This window comes from Nicotiana tabacum, chromosome 19, assembly GCF_000715075.1.
Source record: "Nicotiana tabacum cultivar K326 chromosome 19, ASM71507v2, whole genome shotgun sequence".
NCBI classification, from domain to species: Eukaryota; Viridiplantae; Streptophyta; class Magnoliopsida; order Solanales; family Solanaceae; genus Nicotiana; species Nicotiana tabacum.
The window spans coordinates 125,995,218-126,020,920 of NC_134098.1; the positions used below are offsets into that span (position 1 = coordinate 125,995,218).

Consider the following 25,703-nt stretch of genomic DNA (forward strand, 5'->3'; position numbering starts at 1 on the left):
ATTTTCCTTCAATTAAATGGTAAGAGATAAAATTTTACAGAGTAAATGATAATATCTTCACAACAACAATACGGAACAACCCATAATCATCCCTAAAATCTGGTATCACAAGTGCATGAGCATTTACTAGGAAGTAAAATAAAATACAGTATCTGTCCAGAATACAAATTGGACAGGAGAATATAAATAACTCTGAAGGAGACTCTGCTGGCTGCAGATAGTAACATGAAATGCAGCTCACGGTAAGTCCCTGCATCATCCGCGCCTCCGCACCCAAAGGACCACCAGACATAAAAGTACCTGCACAAAAATGTGCAGCAAGTATAGTATGAGTGCGTAAATTCACGTGTACCCAGTAAGTATCTAGCCTAACCCCGGAGGAGTAGTGATGAGGGGTCCACATCGACACTCACTAGTGGTCCAATAATATCAGGTACAATAAAGAGGTGAACAAATATGAGGCAGAGTAAACAAATAAAATAAACGAGTATAAATACGTGTTACAATTCTCTTCTTTACAATAGGCTCAAGCTCTCAATTAGAAAATTTCCTCCTCAACCGGAACATATATATAATTATATAGTGGACCTCACCAAAATGGGTCGTTATACTTCAAATCAGGAAGAGACTCACAGATACACTGGCTTCTTGCCAAATATTATGCACGATTTCATGAGGATATTTTATAGAAATGGCTAGGCGTACGGCCCGATCCAACATAAATATTAAATTGTGCACTGTCGAGGGTCAAACTGCACAAACCATAGATGCATCGCCAAATTTCTGAGGCGAACGACCCGCTCCCATGAGAGTGTGGTACATAAATCCTGCCAAGGCGAACGGCCCGATCCCATTACAATAAGAAGTTTTGACGGGTCCTTGACCCCCACTCACAAATAAACATGTGAGTTATAATTTTTAAGGAAAATGGTTCGATGAAAACGCATAAGTGTGAGAAATCCGTAAGAGGAACACCATTATTCCGTGGCAAGTCATGAAACTCGCGAAAACTTTACAATAGCAAGTCTATCAGTCTACGCATGTCTAGACTCAAGTTGTAATGCGAAATAAAAGAATTAAACGAGCAAGGTTAATCCCTATAGTACAAGTACAACATGGGGTGAGCCTAAGTCTACCCGGACAATAACATGGATCTAACTACGTACAGACTCTCGTCACCTCGTGCATACGTAGTCCTCGCAACAAGTTTCACATATTAAATTTATCACCTAGGGGTAGTTTCCCCCTCACAGAGTTAGACATGAGACTTACCTTGCTGCAAAGCTTACTTTCCGGTCCACAATTGAACTTTAAACCCTCAACTCGGTGCCAAAAGACCTGAAACTAGTCAAATGACATTTAAAATAGTCAATACATGCTTAAGAGTTCATTTCCAAACTATTAAAGTGATTTCCCAACTCAAATTGAAGAATTCCTAAAATTCACCTCCAGAACCACGTGCCCGGATTCAGGAAATTTTTGAAGAAAATTATTATCCATAACCTCATGAACTCAAATATATGATTTTTATCTAATTCCATAATCATTTTCGTGGTCAAATCCCATTTTATCAAAACCCTAGGTTTTCCTAAAAAAATCCCATAAATACCACCATTTTCCATGTTAACTCTACTTATGATTCGTGTATTTAGCTAAAGAATCGATAGGGATCACTTACCTCTTGGTGTTGATGGAACCCTCTCAAAAATGCTCTCAAAATCGTCCAAGACCATATGGGAAATGGGGAAAATAAAGCTAAGTCCCGCATTAAAAACTACTGCACAGGTCGCAGGTATCGCATTTGTGACACCTCGTACGCAAATGCAAAGTTGCAAATGCGACAAAACGATCGCAAATGCGAAGGCTGGCCATCTCTGCCATGGTCGCAAATGCGGCCAAAAACATCGCAAATGCTAAGAGGGCCAGTTCGTAAAAGCGGCGGGTTCTTCGCAAATGCGAAACCCTCAGAGTCTTCCCAACTTCGCAAATGTGAATGGCTCTTCGCAAATGTGAGCTCGCAAATGCGATCAAAGCTTCGCATTTGCGAGACCTGCAACTCCAGCCCAGAAACACCAGAAAACTTGAGCTTTTCCTCATTCTTCCGAACGTCCGAAACTCACCCGAGCCCTCGGGGCTCTACACCAAACATCCACACAAGTCTAACAATATCATACAAACTCGCTCGAGCAATCGAAACACTAAAATAATATCAAAAACCACGAATCGGATGCCAAAACGCATGGATTAACTCATGAACTCAAAAACTTCTAAAAATACTTCCGCGCGTCCGATTCCTATCAAATCAACTCGGAATGACGCCAAATTTTACGTGCAAGTCTTAAATGATATTACAGACCTACTCCAACTTTAGGAACCAGAATCCGAACACGATATCAAAAAGTCCACCCTCGGTCAAACTCTCCAAAAACTTCAAATTTCCATTTTTCGCCGAAACGACCCCGGAACGACCTACGGACCTCCAAATCCACTTTCGGACGCGCCCCTAAGTTCAGAATCACCAAACATAGCTATTCCCAGGCTCGGAATTCCAAACGGACATCGATAACTTTGAAATGCACTTCAACCCAAATTTATGAAATCCTTCCAAAATGCCATTTTTCCATAATAGGCGCCAAAACGCTCCCGGGGCATCCAAATCCCGATCCGAGTATACGCCCAAGTCCGAAATTATCATACGAACCTATTGGAACCTTCAAATCCTGATTTCGAGGTCGTTTACTCAAAAGTCACATATTAGTCAATTCTTCCAACTTAAAGCTTCCGAAATTAGAATTTTCTTTCTAAATCTACTCCGAACTTCCCGAAATTCCATTCCGACCACACGTACAAGTCATAATACTTGATAGCTACTCAAGGCCTCAAACTGCCGAACAACGCACTAAAGCTCAAAACGACCGGTCGGGTCATTATATTTTTGGAATCTGCATTTAATACAACTGTCACGACCCAATCTCTTATAGGCCGTGATGGCGCCAACAGTGAACTAATTGACCACGCGATTTCTCTTTTTAATAAATTTCCAAGTAATTAAATTTTTTCTTAATTAAAATGTTAAGAAACAACAGATTTAAATAAAGAAAACGAAAGTAACTGAGTGAATCATAACCATAGTAATAATCAAAAAGCACAAAGTCTACTAGTGTGTGCCAAGACCTGGTGTCACAAGTATATGAGCACTAATAGATTATACAAAACTCTAGCTAGTGTCTGAAATGAAAGTAGATAAAAATGAATGCAAAGGAGAGACTTTAGGTGTTGCAGAACGGCTCAGGAAGCAGCTCACCACTACGCCTCCGGGTAATGGGGATGCGCGCCGGTGAGATCGCCAGATGCACTTGCCTCAGATCCTACACGGTCAGTGCAGCGTAGCGCCCACAATTAGAATCAAATAGAAATTTAAATCACCTAGAGGGTAAATTCATTCTTACAAGGTTTGGCAAGAGACTTACCTTGTCTCAAAGCTCTTTTTCCGGTGTCAAATTCGCTCTAAAGCATCAACTCGGTGTCAAACGACTCGGAACTAGTCAAATGTTATATAATTTAGTCATTACATGTTCAAAAGTTCATAATTTAACTACTAGAGTAATTACCCAACCTAAATTGGAAGATTCCTAAAATTCACCCCTAGGCCCTCATGCCCGGATTCCGGGAATTTGCGAAGAAAATTTTTACCAATAACCTTACGAACTCAAATATATAATTTTTATCCCATTCCATAATCATTTTCGTGGTTAAATTCCATTTTTTTAATATCAAAACCTAGGTTTTTCATCTAAACCCATGATTTTCATAATTTTACAAGTTAAAATCTACCCATAATCTATGTCTTAAACTCGTATTGTATAAAAATTATTTACCTCCGAGTGCTAGGTGAAAACCCCTTTCCAAAAGCTCCAAAATTGCCCAATAAATGAAAGAAAATGAGTCAAAAATGGTTTAACTCCTGACTTAAATGAATCTCACTGCCCAGCGATTTTTCGCACCTGCGATGACACTGCCGCACCTGCGGTTCCGCTTCTGCGGACAAAACCATGCAGGTGCGGACCAAACCCAGGTCGACCTTTTCCACTTCTGCGACCAACGGCTCGCATCTGTGAGCTCGCTTCTGCAGAGAGCGCGTCACACCTGTGACCCTATTCCGCTTCTACAATCGCATGCTTCACACCTGCGCCTCCACAAGTGCGGTCCCTGCCTCGCTTTTTCGATCATTGGGCAGCCAATGCTGGGCCGCTTCTGCCGCTGCTAGCTCACTTATGCGAGCTCGCACCTGCGGCTAGCCCTCCGCAGGTGCGATTGCATCAGAAGCTTGGTGCTTCCGCTATCCAACTAAGGCCAAATGACTTCCGCGCATCGTCCGAATGGCATCTGGGGCCCCCGAGGCCTCGCTCAAACGTACTAACAAGTTTGAAATCATGAGACGGACTTGCTCGAACCCTTGAAATGCCGAAAATAACACCAAAACTAAGAATCACATCCCAAACTCAATCGAATCAATATTTGAACTTAAAGTTCATTCAACTTGCTCCGAACGCGCCGAATCATACCTAAACTACTCGGAATGACACCAAATTTTGCGTGCAAGTCTTAAATCACTATACAGAACTATTCCCAGGCTTAAAATCCCAAACGGACCTCGATAACACTAAAACCTACTCCAAACTATATTTAAAGAACTTTTAAACCTTCAATAAGCCAACTTTCAACATTAAGCATTAAAATGCTCCCGGATCATCCAAAATCCGATCCGAATATATGCCCAAGTTCAAAATTGACATACAAACCTATTGGAACCGTCAAATCTCGGTTCCGAGGTCGTTTATTCAAAATGTTGACCAAAGTCAAACTTAGCCTTTTAAAGCCAAACCAAGGAACGAAGTGTTCCGATTTCAACCCGAACCCTTTCAAATTCCGAACTAACCATCCATGCAGGTCAAAAAATAGTAAAAGTGCATACGGGGAGTCTTATGCAGGGGAACAAGGATTTTTGTTTACCCACGAAGGTTTTTCCATCAGATTTTTGTTTGAAGGAAAATCCGCAAGAAACTAAATTACATGGGAATTGTCCTATATAATCGGCAAGAAAATCCCCATGTAATTCGTGATTTTCTTGTAGTGGAAGTCAAAGTTTGACTCGATACCGACTAATTTCGGTCGGAATATTGAAATTACGGACACAAATTATATTTCTCGAGCATTGGCACTAAATTTATCGACCAACTTGGGTCGGTTCAATTATAAAAAAGGAAAAATACTATTTTGGCCATTTCCGACCGAAAGTGGACGGTTTGCTCTTCGACGGATTTCGGTCGAAAATCGCCAGACGAAATTTAGGGAACTAGTCTTAGGATTCGCGCGATGCGCGTGTACCCATGTTACGATCAAAATCTTTATAAAAATCACATAAACATTATTAAAAATATTTTGATATAGAATTTAAACTAAAGGAAATAGTTAACTTCTTAAAAATATGAATGTTAATTTGTGTAACTAATTTTATAAGAAAAGAAACGTCACCCCACAAAGTCCTGATATGTCTTATTGAATTTCAATATATGGGCTTTGTATTTAGTTTAAAAGCTCAGAATAAGCACAATATGTTTATTTGTATTAGCATTACTCACGATCGTATGTAAGTCAGTTTATATTCTCTAAACTTCTTTATAGAAAACAACTTAAAAGATTAAGTTGAATGTAACAAGCTTGTATCATTCTAAGAAAATGAACAATAAAGAGGATATCACAATTATATAAGGAACCATGAATATGCTATAGTTTTATCTATTATTCATTATTAAATAATTTTATAATTTTGTATGTATAATGTTTTGAATTGTACAATGATCTATCAATGTTACAAAAAGATATGTTGATACATAATTAGTTGTTAGTGTAATAATATTTTTGTTTTTGGAGACAAAGACACATTAACTATAATTTTATAAAGAAGCAAGGATGGTTCGTTTCTTATATTGAATTATATGAACTTGTTGCTTTCCAAAAAATAAAATAAAAAATTAAATTATACGTTTGATATAAAAACACGACATTTTTAAAAATCAAAATGGAATAATTAAAAAGGTAAATAAACAATTCATAAGTTTTTGTTTGATAAGTAGCAAAGTTACCGAGAATTTGGAATTGTAAATAATTGATTCCTTCTTGAAAACTATTTTTCTCATTTATTTATGGTAGGAATTTTAGGGTATCAGTTTACCTTTTTTTATGTATAAGTTTTTTCTTCTAAATTTTGGAGTACGTTTTTTAATGGGTAAAAGGATCTAGAAAAGTCAAAGTTATTTATTTATAATTGTAACGACCCGGCCGGCCGTTTTGAGGGAATTAATCCCGAACCCCTATTTACTGTTCCCTCTAATTCATTTTTGGGTTTTATGACTTGCCGGGAGGATTTGTTTTGATTTCGGAGTGAAATGGGACACATAGTCCCTAAAATGGAGGTTTAAGTCATAGGAATTGACCGTAGTTCGAACTGTATGAAGACAATCCCGGAATGGAGTTTTGACGGTTCTTATAGTTCCGTAGGGTGATTTTGATCTTAGAAGCGTGTTCAGATGTTGAATTGGAGGTCCGTAGGTCATTTTAGCGCTAATTGGCGAAAGTTGGAAAAAGGATGACTTTTGAGAAGTTTGACCGGGAGTGGACTTTTTGATATCGAGGTCGGATTCCGATTCCGAAAGTTGTAGTAGGCCCGTAATGTCAATTATGACTTGTGTGCAAAATTTGAGGTCAATCAGACTTGATTTGATAGGTTTCGGCGTCGGATGTAGAAGTTTGAAACTTTGAAGTTCATTAGGCTTGAATCGATGTGTAATTCGTGTTTTTAGCATTATTTGATGTGATTTAAAGGCTCGACTAAGTTCGTGTGATATTTTATGTCTTGTTGGTATATTTGGTTGAGGTCCCGGAGGCCTCGGGTAAGTTTCGGATGGTTAATGGATCATTTTTGAACTTAGAAGATTTGCTGGTGCTGGGCTGGTTCTGGTGTAATCGCACCTGCGCAAGGTTGACCGCAGGTGCGAGCAGTGGGGCACAAGTGCGGAGCTAGGGGAATTTGCCAGTGGTCACAGGTGCAGTATGAGGGCCGCAGAAGCGGAGTCGCTTCTGTGGGGGATCGATCGCAGAAGCGGGAGAGTGCTTGGGGAGGCTTCCACAGAAGCAGACGAGGGACTGCAGAAGTGCATCAACAAATGCGGAGATTTGCGTGTGGGTGCGGAACCTGGGGATTCAAGTGAACTCCGCAGATGGAGAGACTTCGCCACAGAAGCGGAATTTGGTCCGCAAAAGCGGAAAGCCTGGGCAGATTCTATAAATTCAAGGGCTCGGGATTTTTATCATTTGTTGGACATTTGAGCTCGGGTTTGGCAATTTTTGAGAGCATTTTCGAGGGATTTATTGAGGTAAGTCCCTTGTGCTTATTTTTGGTCAATAATCTTATTTTTCCGTTGTTTTCCCCACCTAGATTGTGTGTGTTTAAGGTGGAATGTGGGAGTTGAGGCTAGGGATTTGGAAAGTGTAATTTGGGGATTTGAGGGGAGACTTGGCGTCGGATTTTGGCAGTTTTGGTATGGGTGAACTCGATATTGAATGGGTGTTCGTATTTTGTGACTTTTACGCGATTCCGAGACGTGACCCCGGGTCGACTTTTTGAGGCGATTTTTTGATTCCTTAATAAAGTCATAGATTTATGATTTAAATTAGTTTCTTGTAATTATATTCATGTTATGAAATTGCTTTTGGCTAGATTTGGGCCATTCAGAGTTGAAAAATCAAGAGAAAGGCATTCTTATCGATTGATTGAGCGATATTTGAGGTAAGTGACTTGTCTAACCTTGTGTGGGGAAAAATTCCCTTAGGTTTTGGAATTGTTGTAACCATTTGTGATATATGAGCGCTGTGTACGCGAGGTGACAAGTGCGTGCACGGATTGAATATGGAAAATTCGGTTCTTGCTGATTTGTCATCTTTTGAATTTCCTTATCTGAGTTGTCTTCTTTCAAAATACATTAACTGAGTTGCCTTAGCATATGTAGTGACCTTGTTTAGCCTAGTATCGCATGTCTACGTGCCTTAACTCTTACTTGCAATTTGTGCCACATGCTTAGTTGAATTACCTATTTTCCCTTAATTTGAATTAAATCTTTAACTGTAAGATTCTTGCTAAAAATTTGTGTTTTCCTTCGATTATGTGCTACATATTTACTTTGGGACTACGAGGCGGTTCCTCGGGAGATCCCCCTATACTGCATATTTATTTTAAGACTACGAGGCGTTTACTCGGGAGACCCCCTGTACTGCATATTTACTTTGGGACTACGAGGCGTTTACTCGGGAGATCCCCCTGTACTGCATATTTACTTTGGGACTACGATGTGGTTACTCGGGAGATCCCTCCTGTCGTGCATATTTACATTTGGGACTACGAAGTGGTTCCTCGAGAGATCCCCCTGTACCGCATCTTTATATTTGGGACAACGAGGCGGTACATCAGGAGTGCCCCTGCTGTGTACCTCTATTTATTGTGCTGATATTGTCCGAAACTTCTTATTGTTTAAATTCTTAGTCATTTCAAAATATTATTATATCTTTTGTCTTACTTTTCTTTTAAACCATTAGGGCCCTGACCTGACCTCGTCACTACTCTACCGAGGTTAGGCTTGGCACTTACTGGCTACCGTTGTGGCGTACTCATACTACACTCTGCACATCTTTTGTGCAGATCCAAGTGCATCCTACCAGACCAGGTACCAGCGAGTTAGTCCGTACGCAGAGACTTCAAGGTATATCTGCCAGCATCTGCAGATCTCGGAGTCCCCCTCTATCCTTATTATGATGTTTTCCTGATTCTCTTTAGACATGAGGTATAGAGACACTTAGTATTTCTATTAGAAGCTTGTGACTTGTTTCCACCGGGTTTTGGGAGTTGTAATTATTGAATGGCAGTTTTATATTTATATATCATGTGTTGAATTTTGGAGTTCAATTTATTATTCATTGATTCCGCATATTTGTAGGCTTACCTAGTCTTAGAGACTAGGTGCCATCACGACGTCCTACATAGGAAAAAATGGGGTCATGACAAGTTGGTATCAGAGCTCTAGGTTCATAGGTGTTATGAGTCACAAGCAGGTTTAGTAGAATCTCGCGGATCGGTACAGAGACGTCTGTACTTATCTTTGGGAGGCTATGGAATTGTTAGGAAAAGTTTCACTTTCTTGATTTCCTTATCGTGCTCTAAACTTCTATCTTTCTATTCTCTCACAGATGGTGAGGACACATATAACTAGATCGGATGATCAGATACCCATGCCCCCTGCTAGAGACGCGAGAGGCCGGGACCGGGGCCGAGGTAGAGGCCGAGGACATCCACGTGGTGCAGTCAGAACACTTGCACGAGCTATCACAGAGGAGCCACCAGTAGCTCCAGTTGGAGGGCAGGCACCCGAGATGCATGTTACTGCACCAGCCCTCCAGGATACTCTAGCCCAGTTCTTGAGCATGTTCAGTACCTTGGCTTCGGCAGGATTGATACCTCTTGCTCCTGCCACATCTTAGGCCAGGGGAGGAGCACAGACTCCCGTCGCCGGTACCCCAGAGTAGCGGGTTCAGGTAGACCAGGATCTAGAGATCATACCGATACAGCCGGTAGCTCCAGTTCAGCCCGAGGTTAGGGCAGCAACTTCTGAGCCAGAGCAGCTCAGACTCAAGAGGTACAAGAAGTACCACCCACCTACTTTTAGTGGCTTGGCGTCAGAGGATGCCTAGGGTTTTCTTGAGGAGTGCCACCGTATCCTCCATACTATGGGTGTTGCGGAGACTAGTGGGGTTTCTTTCACTATATTCCAACTTAGAGGAGCGGCCTACCAGTGGTGGTGCATATACTAGTTGGATAGTCCGGCTGAGGTAGCTTCGCTCACTTGGAATCAGTTCTCAGACATGTTCTTGAGGGAGTATGTTACCAGAGTATCAGGAATGCTTGGCCCGCGGAGTTTGAGCATTTGCGCCAGGGTGTTATGACCGTAGAAGAATATGCGGTCCGATTTAGTGATTTGGCGAGGCATGCACCAGCCCTGGTCGCTACTGTTCGAGAGTGGGTTCGTCGGTTCATTGAGGGGCTCAATCCCAGTATCAGATTAAGCATGACCCGCAAGTTGGAGATGGATATTACGTACCAGAAGGTAGTAGGGATTGCTAGGAGGTAGGAGGGCATGTTGACTCGGGATAGAGAGGAAACAGAGGCGAAGAGGTCTCGAGAGTCTGGCACTTATAGTGGTACTCGTGCCCCAGCTACAGCTCGTCAGGGCAGAGGTTATATGGATCGCCCTGTTCATTCAGCACTTCAAGCTGCCAGTGGTGCTCTAGCCACTACTAGGCCCATGATCCTTATTATGCACCGCCAGTGTCTAGTGCGCCTCATGTACGGGGTGCTTCCAGTGGTCAGTCCAGTCGATCAATCCCGAGCCAGTCACAACAGCCATGTCCTGTGAGAGCTTGTTTTGAGTACGGTGACACTCGTCATTTGGTGATGGATTGCCCCAGATTCAGTAGGGGTGCACCTCCACAGGTTTCTCAGGCATCACATGCTCTACCTGGTCCTCAGGTATGATTACATCACCAGCTACCACCCCACATGCACAACCAGTTGGAGGTGGAGGTCGGACAGGTAGAGGTCGCCCTAGAGGGAGAAGGCCAGATATTATGCCTTTCCTGCTAGGACAGAGGCAGTTGCATCAGATTCTGTTATCACAAGTATTGTTCCGGTCTGTCATAGAGATGCATCAGTCTTATTTGATCCAGGCTCCACTTATTCCTATGTGTCATCTTATTTTGCTTCGTATTTGGGTGTATCCCGTGATTCTTCGAGTTCACCTATTTATGTATCTACACCGGTGGGTGATTCCATTGCTGTTGACCGTGTGTATCAGTCATATTTGATTGTTCTTAGTGGTTTTGAGACCAAAGAGCTGATTTATTATTGCTCAGTATGGTGGATTTCAATATTATTTTGGGCATGGACTGGTTTTCGCCCTATCACGCTATTCTTTATTGTTACACCAAGACGGTGATGTTAGCTATGCCAGGTCTACCGTGACTAAAGTGGAGAGGTACCTTGGATCGTGTCCCTAGCAGAGTTGTTTTTTCATTTTTTTAAGCTCAGCAAATGGTTGAGAAGGGGTGTGATGCATATCTGGCCTATGTGAGAGATGTTAGTGTTGATACTCCTACTGTCGAGTTAGGTCCGGTCGTGAGGGATTTTGCAGACGTATTTCCAGCAGATCTTCCGTGCATGCCGCTTGACAAAGATATTGACTTTGGTATTGATTTGTTACCGGGCACTCAGTTCATTTCTATTCCACCTTATCATATGGCCCCAGCAGAGTTGAAAGAGTTAAAGGAACAGTTGCAAGAGTTGCTGGATAAGAGCTTCATTCGGCCCAGTGTGTCACCATGGGGTGCTCCTGTCTTGTTTGTGAAGTAGAAGGATGGTTCTATGAGAATGTGTATTGAATATCGGCAGTTGAACAAAGTTACAGTGAAGAACATGTATCCCTTGCCACATATTGATGACCTATTTGATCAGCTTCAGGGTACCAGAGTATTCTCTAAGATCGACTTGCGTTTAGGCTATCATCAGTTGAAGATTCGGGAGCCAGATATCTTCAAGACTGCTTTCAGGACTCAGTATGGTCATTACGAGTTCCTTGTGATGTCTTTTGGGCTGACCAACACCCCAGCAATATTCATGCACTTGATGAACAATGTATTTCAGCCCTATCTTGACTCCTTCGTTATTGTATTTATTGACGACATTCTGGTGTACTCCCAGAGTCGGGAGGATCATGAGTAGCACCTGAGGACTATGCTTTAGACCTTGAGGGAGAAGAATTGTATGCAAAGTTTTTGAAGTGTGAGTTCTGGCTAGATTCAGTGGCATTTTTGGGTCATGTAGTATCGAGTGAGGGGATCAAGGTAGACCCGAAGAAGATTGAAGCAGTGCAGAGTTGGCCCAGACCATCCTCAGCTACGGATATCCGGAGTTTTCTTAGCTTGGCGGGGTATTACCATCGATTTGTAGAGGGTTTCTCATCTATTGCATCACCTATGACCAGATTGACCCAGAAGGGTGCTCCGTTCAGGTGGACCGAGGAGTGTGAGGAGAGCTTTCAAAAGCTCAATACTATTTTGACTACAACCTCAATATTAGTGTTAGATACCGGATCGGGGTCCTACACAGTGTATTGTGATGCATCGCGCATTGTCTCGGCGCAGTGTTGATGCAGGATGGTAGGGTGATTGCGTACACGTCCAGACAGTTGAAGGTTCATGAGAAGAATTATCCTGTTCACGACCTCGAGTTAGCAGCTATTGTTCATGCCTTGAAGATCTGGCGACACTATTTATATGGTGTTCCTTGTGAGGTTTTCACCGATCACTGGAGTCTACAACATCTGTTTAAACAGAAGGATCTTAACTTGCTGTAGTGGAGATGGTTGAAGTTGCTTAAGGATTATGACATCACCATTCTCTATTATCTCGGGAAGGCCAATGTGGTGGCCGATGCCTTGAGTCACAAGGCGGAGAGTTTGGGTAGTTTAGCATATCTACTAGTAGCGGAGAGTTTGGGTAGTTTAGCCTTGGATGTTCAGGCCTTGGCCAACCAGTTTGTCAGATTGGATGTTTCCGAGCCGAGCAGAGTTTTGACTTGTGTGGTTTCTCAGTCTTCTCTTTATGATCGCATCAGGGAGCGTCAGTATGATGACCCCTATCTGCTTGTCTTTAAGGACACAGTTCAACACGGTGATGCCAAGGAAGTAACTATTGGAGATGGCAGTGTATTACGGATGCAGGGCATGCTATGTGTGCCTAATGTAGATGGTTTGCGTGAGTTGATCCTCCAAGAGGTTCATAGTTCACGGTACTCCATTCATCCAGGTGCCGCGAAGATGTATCAAGACTTGAGGTAGCACTATTGGTGAAGGCGGATGAAGAAGGACATAGTGAAATATATAGCTCGTTGCCTAAATTGTCAGCAGGTGAAGTATGAACATCAACAACCGGGTGGATTACTTCAGAAGATGGAGATTCCAAAGTGGAAATGGGAGAGGATCACTATGGATTTTGTTGTTGGGCTCCCACGGACTCAGAGGAAGTTCGATGCGGTTTGGGTGATTGTGGATAGATTGACCAAGTCAGCTCATTTCATTCCTGTGGTTACTACTTACTCTTCGGAGCAGCTGGCTCATGTTTACATCCGCGAGATTGTCAGACTTCATGGCGTACCGGTATTTATCATCTCTGACCGGGGTACGAAGTTTACATCACGGTTCTGGAGAGCCATACAACATGAGTTGGGTACTCGCGTGGAGTTGAATATAACATTTCACCCTCAGACGAACGGACAATCCGAGCATACTATTCAGATATTGGAGGTGCTTGGAATCAGTTTGTGCCACTTGTGGAGTTTGCCTACAACAACAGTTATCAGTCGAGCATTCAGATGGGGCCGTTTGAGGCTTTGTATGGTGGACGGTGCCGCTCTCCAGTGGGTTGGTTCGAGCCGGGCGAGGCTAGGCTATTAGGTACAGACTTGGTTCAGGATGCCTTGGAGAAGGTTAAATTGATTCAGGATCGACTTCGTACAGCCCAGTCCAGGTAGAATTGTTATGCAGATCGGAAGGTTTGCGACGTTGCATTCATGGTTGGAGAGCGGGTCTTGCTCCGGGTTTCTCCCATGAAGGGTGTTATGAGGTTCGGAAAGAAGGGCAAGTTGAGACCTAGGTATATCGGGCCTTTTGAGATTCTTGAGAGGACTGGAGAAATGGCTTATAGACTTGCACTACCGCCTAGTCTCTCTGCAATTCATCCAGTGTTCCATGTTTTCATGCTCCGAAAGTATCACGGCCATTCGTCTCATGTGTTAGACTTCAGCTCAGTCCAGTTGGACAATGATCTATCTTATGTTGAGGAGCTTGTGCCCACTTTGGACAGACAGGTTCGAAAGTCGAGGTCAAAAAATATTGCTTCAGTGAAAGTTCAGTGGAGGGGTCATCCGGTCGAGGAGGCGACATGGGAGACCGAGCATGATATGTGAAAAAATTATCCTCATCTTTTCACCACTTCAAGCGTGTCTCTACACTCGTTTGAGGACGAATATTTGTTTTAAGAAAGGGAGGATATAACGACCCATCCGGTCGTATTGAGGAAATTAGTCCCGAAACCATATTTACTATTCCCTCTAATTTATTTTTGGGTTTTGTGACTTGCCGGGAGGATTTATTTTGGTTTCGGAGTGAAATGGGACACATAGTCCCTAAAATGGAGCTTTAAGTCATAGGAATTGACTGTAGTTTGAACTGTGTGAAGACGACTCCGGAATAGAGTTTTGACGGTTCCTATAGCTCCATAGGGTAATTTTGGTCTTAGGAGATTGTTCGGATGTTGAATTGGAGGTCCGTAGGTCATTTTAGCGCTAATTGGCGAAAGTTGGAAAAATGATGATTTTGAGAAGTTTAACTCTGAGTGGACTTTTTGATATCGAGGTCGGATTCCGATTCTGAAAGTTGGAGTAGGAGCCCGTTTGGATTAGCTGGAAAAAAGTAGCTTTTAAGCACTTGTGCTTAAAAGCAGCTTTTAAGTACTGGAACTTGTTTTATAAATAAGCAGTTATCTGTTTGGATAAAAGTGCTGAAGCTTAAAAAAAACTATTGTAGTGTTTGGTAAACAAGTACTGGTAAGCATTTTTTTCTGTTAAAAAGATAAAAATGGAGTAAATTGGGAAACTAACAAAGAAATGATGTCATATAAATTGGAGTCAAGTCTTAAACCATATGAAAGAGCATATACAAATGGAGTAAATTGGGCAACTACACAAATCAAGAATCTATAGTACATCCTATAAACAAATCATAGTAGTATTCAATTTTTAATGGGTAAAAATTTAAAACCAAGACTTGTGTATGATATTCATAATTCCAAAACTTTGAAAACACTCCAGGGTTTGAAATTCAACAGGAATATTATACTTACGTGGATTGAAGAGTCTTTCAAAATTGGAGTTGAAGTTGGGGAAAGTTATGGTAAAAATTTAAAACCAAGACTTGTTTATGATATTCATAATTCCAAAACTTTGAAAACACTCCAGGGATTGAAATTCAACAGGAATATTATACTTACATGGATTGAAGAGGCTTTCAAAATTGGAGTTGAAGTTAGGGAAAGTTATGGAAGAAGAGGAAGAAGAAAGCATATGCTGCAGATTTGGGAGGAAGAAGAAAGGAGAGGCTGCAATTTTGAGTTTTCTACTGAGGGGTAATTTCGAGATTAAGAAAAATTACAAGAGATAAGAATATAATATCCTTGGTCAAAGCAATATGGGTTTTAAGCCAATTTCGAAAAAGTTGGGTTGGTTTTGGCTTTTTTAAAGCAAATTTTACCTTTTAAGCCCTTTTTTGGCTGCCAAACACTTCAAGAAGTTAAAAAGTGCTTAAAAGCAGGTCAAAGCTAGTTTGACCAGCTTTTAGACCAGCTTTTAAGCCCATCCAAATAGGCTTTAGGTCCGTAATGTCAATTATGACTTCTGTACAAAATTTGAAGTCAATCGGACTTGATTTGATAGGTTTCTGCCTCGGATGTAGAAGTTTGAAACTTTGAAGTTCATTAGGCTTGAATCAATGTGTAATTCGTATTTTTAGTGTTATTTGATGTGATTTAAAGGCTCGACTAAGTTCGTGTGATATTTTAGGTCTTGTTGGTATATTTGGTTGAGGTCCCGGGGGTCTCAGGTAAGTTTCGGATGGTTAACGAATCATTTTTAGACTTAGAAGATTTGCTGGTGCTGGGCTGGTTCTGGTGTAATCGCACCTGCGCAAGGTTGACCGCAGGTGCGAGCAATGGGGCACAGATGCAGAGCTAGTGTAATTGACCAGTGGTCGCATGTGCAGTGTGAGGGCCACAGAAGCGGAGTCGCTTCTGCGGGGAATCGATCGCAGAAGCGGGTGAGTGCTTGGGGAGGCTTCCGCAGAAGCAGACGAGGGACCGCAGAAGAACATCCGCAGATGTGGAGATTTACGCGCAGGTGCAAAACCTGGGGATTCAAGTGAACTCTGCAGATGCGGAGACTTCTCTGCAAAAGCGGTACCGCAGAAGCGAAATTTGATCCGCAAAAGCGGAAAACCTGGGCAGATTTTGTAAATTCAAGGGCTCGGGATTTTTATCATTTGTTGGACATTGAGCTGGGGTTTGGCGATTTTTGAGAGCATTTTCGAGGGATTTCTTGAGGTAAGTCCCTTGTGCTTATTTTTGATCAATAATCTTGTTTCCCCGTTGTTTTCCTCACCTAGAGTATGTGTGTTTAAGGTGGAATGTGGGAGTTGAGGCTAGGGATTTGGAAAGTGTAATTTGGGGATCTGAGGGGCGACTTGGCATCAGAATTTGATAGTTTTGGTATGGGTGAATTCGATATTGAATGGGTGTTCATATTTTGTGACTTTTACTCGATTCTGAGACGTGGGTCCGGGTCGACTTTTTGGGGCGATTTTTCAATTCCTTGCTAAAGTCGTAGATTTATGATTTAAATTAGTTTCTTTTAATTATATTCATGTTATGAAATTGCTTTTGGCTAGATTTGTTCCATTCAGAGTCAGAAAATCGAGGGAAAGACATTCCTACTGATTGATTGAGCGACATTTGAGGTAAGTGACTTGTCTAACCTTGTGTAGGGGAAAATCCCCCTAGGTTTTGAAACTGTTGTAACCATTTGTGATATGTGAGCGCCGTGTACGCGAGGTGACGAGTGCATACACGGGCTGAATATGGAAAATTCGGTTCTTGCTGATTTGTCATCTTTTGAATTTCCTTAACCGAGTTGTCTTCTTTCAAAACACATTAACTGAGTTGCCTTAGCATATGTAGTGACCATGTTTAGCCTAGTATCGCATGTCTACGTGACTTAACTCTTACTTGCAATTTGTGCAACATGCTTAGTTGAATTACCTCTTTTTCCTTAATTTAAATTAAATATTTAACTGTAAGATTCTTGCTGAAATTTGTGTTTTCCTTCGATTACCTGCTGCATATTTACTTTGGGACTACGAGGCGGTTACTCGAGAGATTCCCATGTACTGCATATTTACTTTGGGACTACGAGACGTTTACTCGGGAGATCCCCCCCTATACCTCATATTTACTTTGGGACTACGAGGCGTTTACTCAGGAGATCCCCCATGTACAGACTACGAGGTGTTTACTCGGGAGATCCCCTAGTTCTGCATATTTACTTTGGGACTATGAGGCGGTTCTTCGGGAGATCCTCCTTGTGATGATCCAATATGTCATCTTTAATTTTAAATATTATTTATGTGTTCTAAAACCTCAATTAGCACCATTTAGCTTTTCACGACTTGCGTGCGCTATCCGTATAATTTTCCGGAAAGGTTTTATGTGAAAAATTGATTAAAATATGAAATAGAGCTTTAAAACTCAACTGAGTTGACTTTGATTAACATTTTGAACAAACAAACTTGGATAAGTATTTTACTGTTCCGATAGGTTCGTATCATGATTTGGGATTTGGGCGTATGCCCGAAATTTAATTTTGAAGTCCCTAACTTGAATTATCACCAGTTGACGAAAACTAGAAACTTAAAGGCTTAAAGATTTTAAAGTTTGACAACAAATTGAATTTTATTGATATCCGGGTCGGAATCCAGTTCTGAAAATTTTCATAGGTCCGTTATGTCATTTATGACTTGTGCGCAAAATTTGAGGTCAATCGGACTTGATTTGATAGGTTTCAGTATCGAATGTAGAGATTGATAATTCTTAAGTTCCTTAAGCTTGAATTGAGGTATGATTCGTGGTTTTAGCGTTGTTTGATATGATTTGAGGTTTCGACTAAGTTCGTATGATATTTTAGAACTTGTTGGTGTATTTGGTTGAGGTCCCGGGGGACTCGGGTGAGTTTCAGATGGTTAACGGGTTGAATTTTGGACTTGGAACTTTGCTGGAATTTTTCTGATGCACTGTCTGGTTTCCTTCTTCGCGTTCGCGGGAGGGGTCTTGCGTTCGCGAAGAAGAAATCTAGGCAAGCGAAATTTACTCTTCGCGTTTGCGAAGAGGGAACTGCGTTAGCAAAGGGTAATGGGCAGTGTTCATCGCGAATGCGTGGGAGCGTTCGCGTAGAAGGGTGAGGCATGGCTGGGCACCAGGTGATAAGGCTTCACGTTCGCGAAGGGGAGACCGCGTTCGCGAAGGCCAAGCTTGGAAAAGCATCGTATTCACTAGACTGCCCTCGCGTTCGCGAATAAGAAATCTGGGGCAACACAAAATGTGCTTCGCGAACGCGAGGGACCTGTCACGTTCGCGAAGAAGAAATCCCTGGACAACAGAACTTAAGCTCTGGAAATGGGATTTCGTCCCATTTTTTATTATTCACGATTTTGAGCTCGGGTAAGGCGATTTTTGGGTGATTTTTACGGGTAAACATTGGGGTAAGTGTTCCTTATCTTATATTGATTATATTTCATGATTCCATATTCATTTACATCATGAATCCGTGAATTTATGAAAGAAAAATCAGATTTTTATAAAATCTTCCAAAAATGTAAAATGATGATTTGAAGGTCAATCCGATGTCGGAATTCGATAATTTTTGTATGGTTGAACTCGTATCGAAACGGATGTTCGAATTTTGTGAGTTTTCTCGGGATTCGAGACATAGGTCCCACTATCGATTTTTAAAATGAATTTCGGATTTTATTCCGAAAAATTAGTAAACTCATATGGAATTAATTCCTATGATTCGTGTTGAGTATATTGAATTGTTTGTGACTAGATTTGAAGCTTTCGGACATGAATTCACGAGGCAAATATTTATTGGAATCTTGAAATTGGTTGCGAAGCGAGGTAAGTGTCGTGGTTAACCTTGACTTGATGGAATACATGTGACGACGTATAGTATGTGAAATTCATGTAATCGATGTATAGGCGAGGTGACGAGTGTCTATACGTCGTCAAATTAATTGTTTGCATAATTATTTAAAAATCATAAATTATTTTAAATCATGAATTAATTATTATATTAATTGTTTCTCTCATATTCCTTGATCAATATTATTCCTTGAATCCATGCTATAATTGCTACATGCTTATTTGATTTATGTGACTTAATTGCTACTTGACATTTAGCATACTAATTATTAAATTACTTATTTCCTCCTTAATTTCCACAATTAATTGCTACTTGTCATCACTTATTTCTAAATAAATCATAATTATTGTATGCTTGTTGTCTTATAATTTTATATTAATTGTTGCATTTATTGGAGTAATTTCTTTTATAAGAATTGATAAATTATATATATTGTGGGATCGGGTTGCACGCCGCAACGAAATTAATGAAATGAATATATTGGAGGAGCGGGTTGCACGCCGCAACAGAATTGATGAAATGAATATATTGGAGGATCGGGTTGCACGCCGCAAGCGAATTGATTGAAAAGATATATTGAGGATCGGGTTGCACGCCGCAACGAGATTAAATGAAATTAATACATTGTGGGATTGGGTTGCACGCTGCAACGGAATTGAATATGAATATATTGTGTGATCGGGTTGCACGCTGCAACGAAAACTGATTGAAATAATAATTGGTTATGACTGCCGAGTTGGCTTCAACTGTTGAAATGAGATACCTGTTTTATTTCTTTTATTGTTGCTATTATTATTATTCCGCACAAGTTAATATAAGTGACTTGCCTTAGCCTAGTCACTACTTCGTCGAGGTTAGACTCTAAACTTACTGGGTACATGGGGTCGGTTATACTCTTACTACATTCTGCACTTCTTGTGCAGATACTAGAGTTGGTCCCAGTGGCATACAGTAGATTTGCTCGGATTTAGCTATTCACAGGAGACTTGAGGTATAACTGCATGGCGTTCGCAGTTCTGAAGTCCCCTTCCACTTTATCGTAGTTGTGTATTTCTTTCAGACAGCTTCATTTTCATTCAAACCTTTATTTGTATTATTCTAGTAGCTCGTGCACTTGTGACACCAGTTCTGGGATGGTATTTTAGACATCGCTATTATTATGGATTATTCACTTTATTTCAGACTTTATTTCCGCATTTGTTTCTTTGTTATTAATTAATTTTTAAAATTATTTAAAAATGGCTAATATTATTCTAACGTTGGCTTGCCTAGCAAGTGAAATGTTAGGCGCCATCACTGTCCGGAAGGTTGGAATTTCGGGTCATGACAAGTTGGTATCAGAGCACTAGGTTACTTAGGTCTCACGAGTCACGAGCAAGCTTAGTAGAGTATGAAGGAACGGTACGGAGATGTCTGTACTTATATCTCAGAGGCTATAAAGTTTAGGAACAATATCACTTCTTTCTTATTCTGTCATGCGATTTTATTCTATCATCGATGATTGAACCATTCTGTTCTTATTCTCTCGCAGATGGTGAGAACACATAATATATCTACCGACGGACAGGGACCAGAGCCCCCAGTGGAAACTATGACCAGGGGTAGAGGCCGAGGTAGAGGCAGAGGCAGAGGCAGAGGCAGAGCTCAAGTTAGAGCTCGAGCAGCAGCACCCGTAGTGGAACCTCAAGTGGTTCTTCAGCAGGAGGTTCCAGTTCAGATTGTACCCGTTGGACCAGTTCAGGCCCCGGAAGGATTCATAGCTACTCCAGTGCTTCAGGACGTTCTAGTCCATTTGGTGAGTCTTATGGAGGGCGTGGCCCAGAATGACGCATTTCAAGTGGCACCAGCCGTCTCACATGCTAGGGGAGGAGCATAGACTCCCACTACTCCCGCTCCGGAGCAAAAAACTCCCCAGTATCAGGCTCCAGTAGCCCATCCAGTTGGGGGGTAGTTCAACCAGTTATTGCAGCACAGACCGGTGATAGGCCTGCTTTGTCTTCTGAGTCTTTGTTGAGGTTGGACAAGTTTACCAAGCTATTTCCAATCCATTTCAGTGGTACACCTTCTGAGGACCCACCGAATTTTCTTGACCGCTGCTATGAAGTATTGCAGAACATGGGGATAGTCGAAAGCAATGGGATTGATTTTGCTGTGTTTCAGATGAGCGATTCCGCCAAGAGGTGGTGGAAAGATTATGTATTTACTAGACCAGTTGGTTCGCCTGCACTTACATGGGAGTAGTTCTCATGGCTATTTCTATAGAAGTTCCTCCCTATCACATTGAGAAAGGATTACCGCAAACAGTTTGAGCGTCTCCAGCAGGGCAGTATGTCAGTCACTCAGTATGAGACCCATTTTGTGGATATAGCCCATCATGCTCTTCTTCTGATTCCTACCGAGAGAGAGACGTTGAGGAGGTTCATTGATGGACTCGTTCAACCTATCAAGCTACAGATGGCCAAGGAGACCGGGAGTGAGATTTCTTTTCAGATGGCTACTAATGTCGCCAGGCGGATCGAGATGGTTCTTTCACAGGAGAGAGGGCCAGTGTAAGATAAAGGCCCCGTCATTCCGATAATTTCAGAGGCGCCTCATCTGGAGGCAGGGGTACTTATGGTAGGGGTCATTATCCCAGGCCATTTTTTTCAGCACTTCAGGCATCTCACGGTGCTTCAGAGAGTCATGGTCCTATTATGCCTTACTCTGGGCAACCGACATTTAGTGCACATCTAGCTCCTATCAGTGCACCACCACTCTAGAGTCACTATGGTGGCTATCCGACCTGTTCGGGTCAGCTTAAGCTTCAACAGCCACGACAACAGGATGGGTGTTATGAGTATGGGAACATTGGTCACATTAGGAGGTATTTCCCTAGGTTGTCGAGCAACAGATCTCAGCAGGATTCTCGTGCCATCATACCAGCACCGGTTGCTCCACCGCCCGCCCGACCAGCTAGGGGCAGGGGTCAGACAGTTAGAGGTGGAGGTAAGGTTGTTAGAGGTGGAGGACAGCTAGTTAGAGGCTGTCCCAGAGATGTAGCTCCGAGTGGTGGGGCCCAGCCCCAATTTTATGCTTTTCCAACTAGGCCTGAGGCCGAGTCATCCGATGCTGTGATCACAGGTATTGTTCCAGTTTGCCATAGAGATGCTTCAGTTTTATTTGATCCAGGATCTACTTATTCTTATGTGTCCTCCTACTTTGCTTCATATTTGGTTGTGCCTCGTGATTCTTTGAGTGCTCCTGTATGTGTGTCCACACCAGTGGGAGATTCTGTTATGGTAGATCATGTCTATCGTTCGTGTGTAGCTATTATTGGGAGTCTTGAGACTAGCGTGGATCTTCTACTCCTTGATATGGTGGATTTTGATGTCATCTTGGGTATGGATTGGTTGTTACCCTATTATGCTATATTGGATTGTCACGCCAAAACGGTGATCTTAGCCATGCCGGGGTTACCTCGAATAGAGTGGAAAAGGACTCATGGCCATTCCACCAGCAGGGTTATCTCTTACGTGAAAGCTCAGCGTATGGTCGAGAAGGGGTGTCTAGCCTATTTGGCTTATATTCGCGATCCTAGTGCGGATGTTCCTTCTATGGACTCAGTACCAGTTGTTCGTGAATTTCCAGAAGTATTTCCTGCAGATTTGCCGGGGATGCCACCCGTCAGAGATATTGACTTCTGTATTGATTTGGCTCCGAGCATCCAGCCCATTTCTATTCCACCATACCGTATGGTTCCGCCGGAACTAAAGGAATTGAAGGAGCAGTTACAAGACTTGCTTGACCAGGGATTCATTAGACCTAGCGTCTCACCCTGGGGTGCACCAGTGTTATTTGTAAAGAAGAAAGATGGTTCAATGCGGATGTGTATAGATTATCGGCAGTTGAACAAGTCTACTATCAAGAACAAGTATCCGTTGCCAGGAATTGATGACTTATTCGATCACCTTTAGGGTGCCAAGTTATTTTCGAAGATTAACTTGAGGTCTGGCTATCATCAGTTGAAGATTAGGGCATCTGATGTCCCTAAGACAACTTTTCGGACTAGGTATGGACATTATGAATTTCTAGTGATGTCATTTGGGCTGACAAATGCCCCAGCAACATTTATGGATTCGATGAACCAGGTGTTCAAGCCCTATCTGGATTCCTTTGTGGTTGTATTCATTGATGACATCTTGATTTACTCCAGCAGTCGAGAGGAGCATGAGCAACATCTTCGGACTGTGCTTCGGACTTTGAAGAATAATCAGTTATATGCCAAATTTTCAAAATGCAAATATTGGTTAGACTCAGTTGCCTTTTTGGAGCATGTTGTCACGCACCGTTTTCTCATAAAAGTGGGCTTCGACGTGTAACAACTCTTTTAAATGGGTGTTAAAATAGAAGAGTCGCCACCTAACGATCTTAAGGTGCGTTAGGGCACCTATTCGCAGATAACTCCGGTTAAACCAGTCTGCGTCACTAAAGATCGGGTAAGGGTTCGAATTACCTCAAAGAGAAAGAGTTAGGCACTCTTCGAGGTCCACAAATGTGGGTCCCAGCCGAATTTTGACTATGTGAGATAATTGGGTTATTAATCGATAAGAATGAAATTAATTAAACTAAATTGCTATCTTTTAAGGCTTTAAACTATATGTGAAATCTTAAATTTTCAATAAAAAAAAAATTATTATCTATATATTTGTCCTAAATGCTTAAACCATAAAATAAATAATTACAAGTAATTTCTAGGTGCAAATTTCCTAAGACAAGTAAATTGTGCATACGTGTAGCGAATTAGCAGATAGTCAAGCAAGTAGAAGTAATAATATCAAATAAAAAATAACTAACCTCTCCATGACGTCTAGGAAATTAAAGATGGGCAGAAAGCAAAAATAGTAGTCAGCTTGCTCACGTTTTGCTCTCCTTCTCATGTTTTGCTCTATTGTATATTTGCAGGTCTTGAGTTCGTCAAAGAAGAAAACATCTTCTTCTTCTCCGTAACAAAATTGATTCGGCGGATTTTCACGGCAATCGCGGCTAAAACAAGGGAAAACGATAGTTAGTAAAAAAATGTGCGCCACCATAGAGGCGTGGCACTGTGATAATTGTTGATCACACGCCATTAACCTTTGTGGCGACTTTAATGTGAGGTCAATATTTATACACACGCAAGCAAAGCACGTAGTGTTGACTTGCCGGTCAAAAATAAGATAGCACACAATAAAGAAAAATACTTAATTAATCAAGTAGCATGCCATCGTTTAGCAAATATCATAAGAAGTTCACATAATGTAAAAATATCTCATAATGAACAAAGACTTAATTTAATAGCGAGGAAATTAAAAAAAAAGACCGGCTTAGTCACAATTAAAAGGTATAGAGTTAAACTCTTGTATTTTATAAGCCTTGACCACAAAGTCCTTAGCCTCCCTCAAAATATTAATTAACTTGGGGAGGGCTCACACACGTTAAATACCGATGTACATATACATGGGATAAGGAATGAATTAGAACTTCAAACTAAAGTATATTAGAGAAGAGCCTTGACAAACATATACGAGAGAAAGACTTAGCAGTGGTGCTTCTCTTCACAGATCCCTCAAAACTTTAGGATGAAAACAGACATACAAGGAACCAAAGAAGGATTATAAAAATATATTGACTATTAAAAACCAAATTTTGCCATTGAACGTGATTAAAAAAAAGTTATAGTTTCAAGCTGCGAAAAGCATGGTATATGTCATCATATAAGGGGATTTATAATAAACAAAATAGTAACATTTGTACAAGGAAAAACTCTTAAGACAAACATTAACTAAGTTTAATTAGTATATACTACGTGTTATTAAGAACTAGGGCCCGAAGAAGATCTACCACAAAAACTTTAATTGTTACGAAGAAGACAAATCTTTGATAATAGCCCCTTTTAACAAGCGTATTACCTCATTATACTACAAAATGCGTCTTAACATTAGGCCTTAGAATGATATAATGGTTTACAAGGAAAAGTGCACAACTTCTTAAATGTTTGTATAAGGTTAAGAACAAGTAAACAACTTTAAATCATAAAATGACAAACTGGTTAAAATCTTAGATTTACGCAGACAAAGAAGATCATAACAATGGATCAAACAATGTGGCTACTATAGATTTATGCATAAACGTGTACAAAAAACTAGGTCAATTACTTAAACAATAAAAGTCAGATAAATGAGGCTCCCAAAATATTAACTAACAGATACATGATACAATAATCAAGATAACAATAAACAAAAGAGATCGAATGAACCCGCGACAAATTACTTATTCGCAAACCTGAGCTTCTCCCTTTTGACTTGAGGTGCGCGCCTGGACAACTTCAAGTCAGTGCCTCGACGTCCAAACTTGTTAGAGTAATCACAAATGCTTGAATTGAAAAAGAAAATCTCTACTTTGACTATCAGCCAACAGAGAGTGGTTCACAATATATGAAAAATGATAATAACCGAGATGACTCATCTGCTAATGAGAGGGTAAAGAAGACTGAAGTGTCTTGATGTGGTGATCGACTATGGAGGATTATCAAGGAGAAGGTTAAGGCCTCTGGAGGTATTTTTCTTTTGAGCCCGTCTGTGTATCCCTATGCCCTCTAAGGGTAGGCTATCCACCCTCTCTAAAAATTGGAGAAAAAGGAATATAAAGAGACGGGGAAGGAAAAAGAGCCGTTGGTAGAGGGATTGTTTTATGGAATGTCTAGATTTTTAATAAGAAAATG

General features: G+C 41.3%; 1 long non-coding RNA gene across 1 annotated transcript; it reads right to left on the reverse strand.

Annotated features, from left to right (window-relative positions):
* Positions 1–11: 11 nt before the first annotated feature.
* LOC107779963 (uncharacterized) lies at positions 12–25,703 on the reverse strand. The gene is made up of 3 exons (XR_012703215.1): positions 23,798–25,703; positions 1,273–1,344; positions 12–300 (listed from the first exon to the last, which is right to left on the reverse strand). It is a non-coding gene; the product is annotated as an uncharacterized LOC107779963 (long non-coding RNA).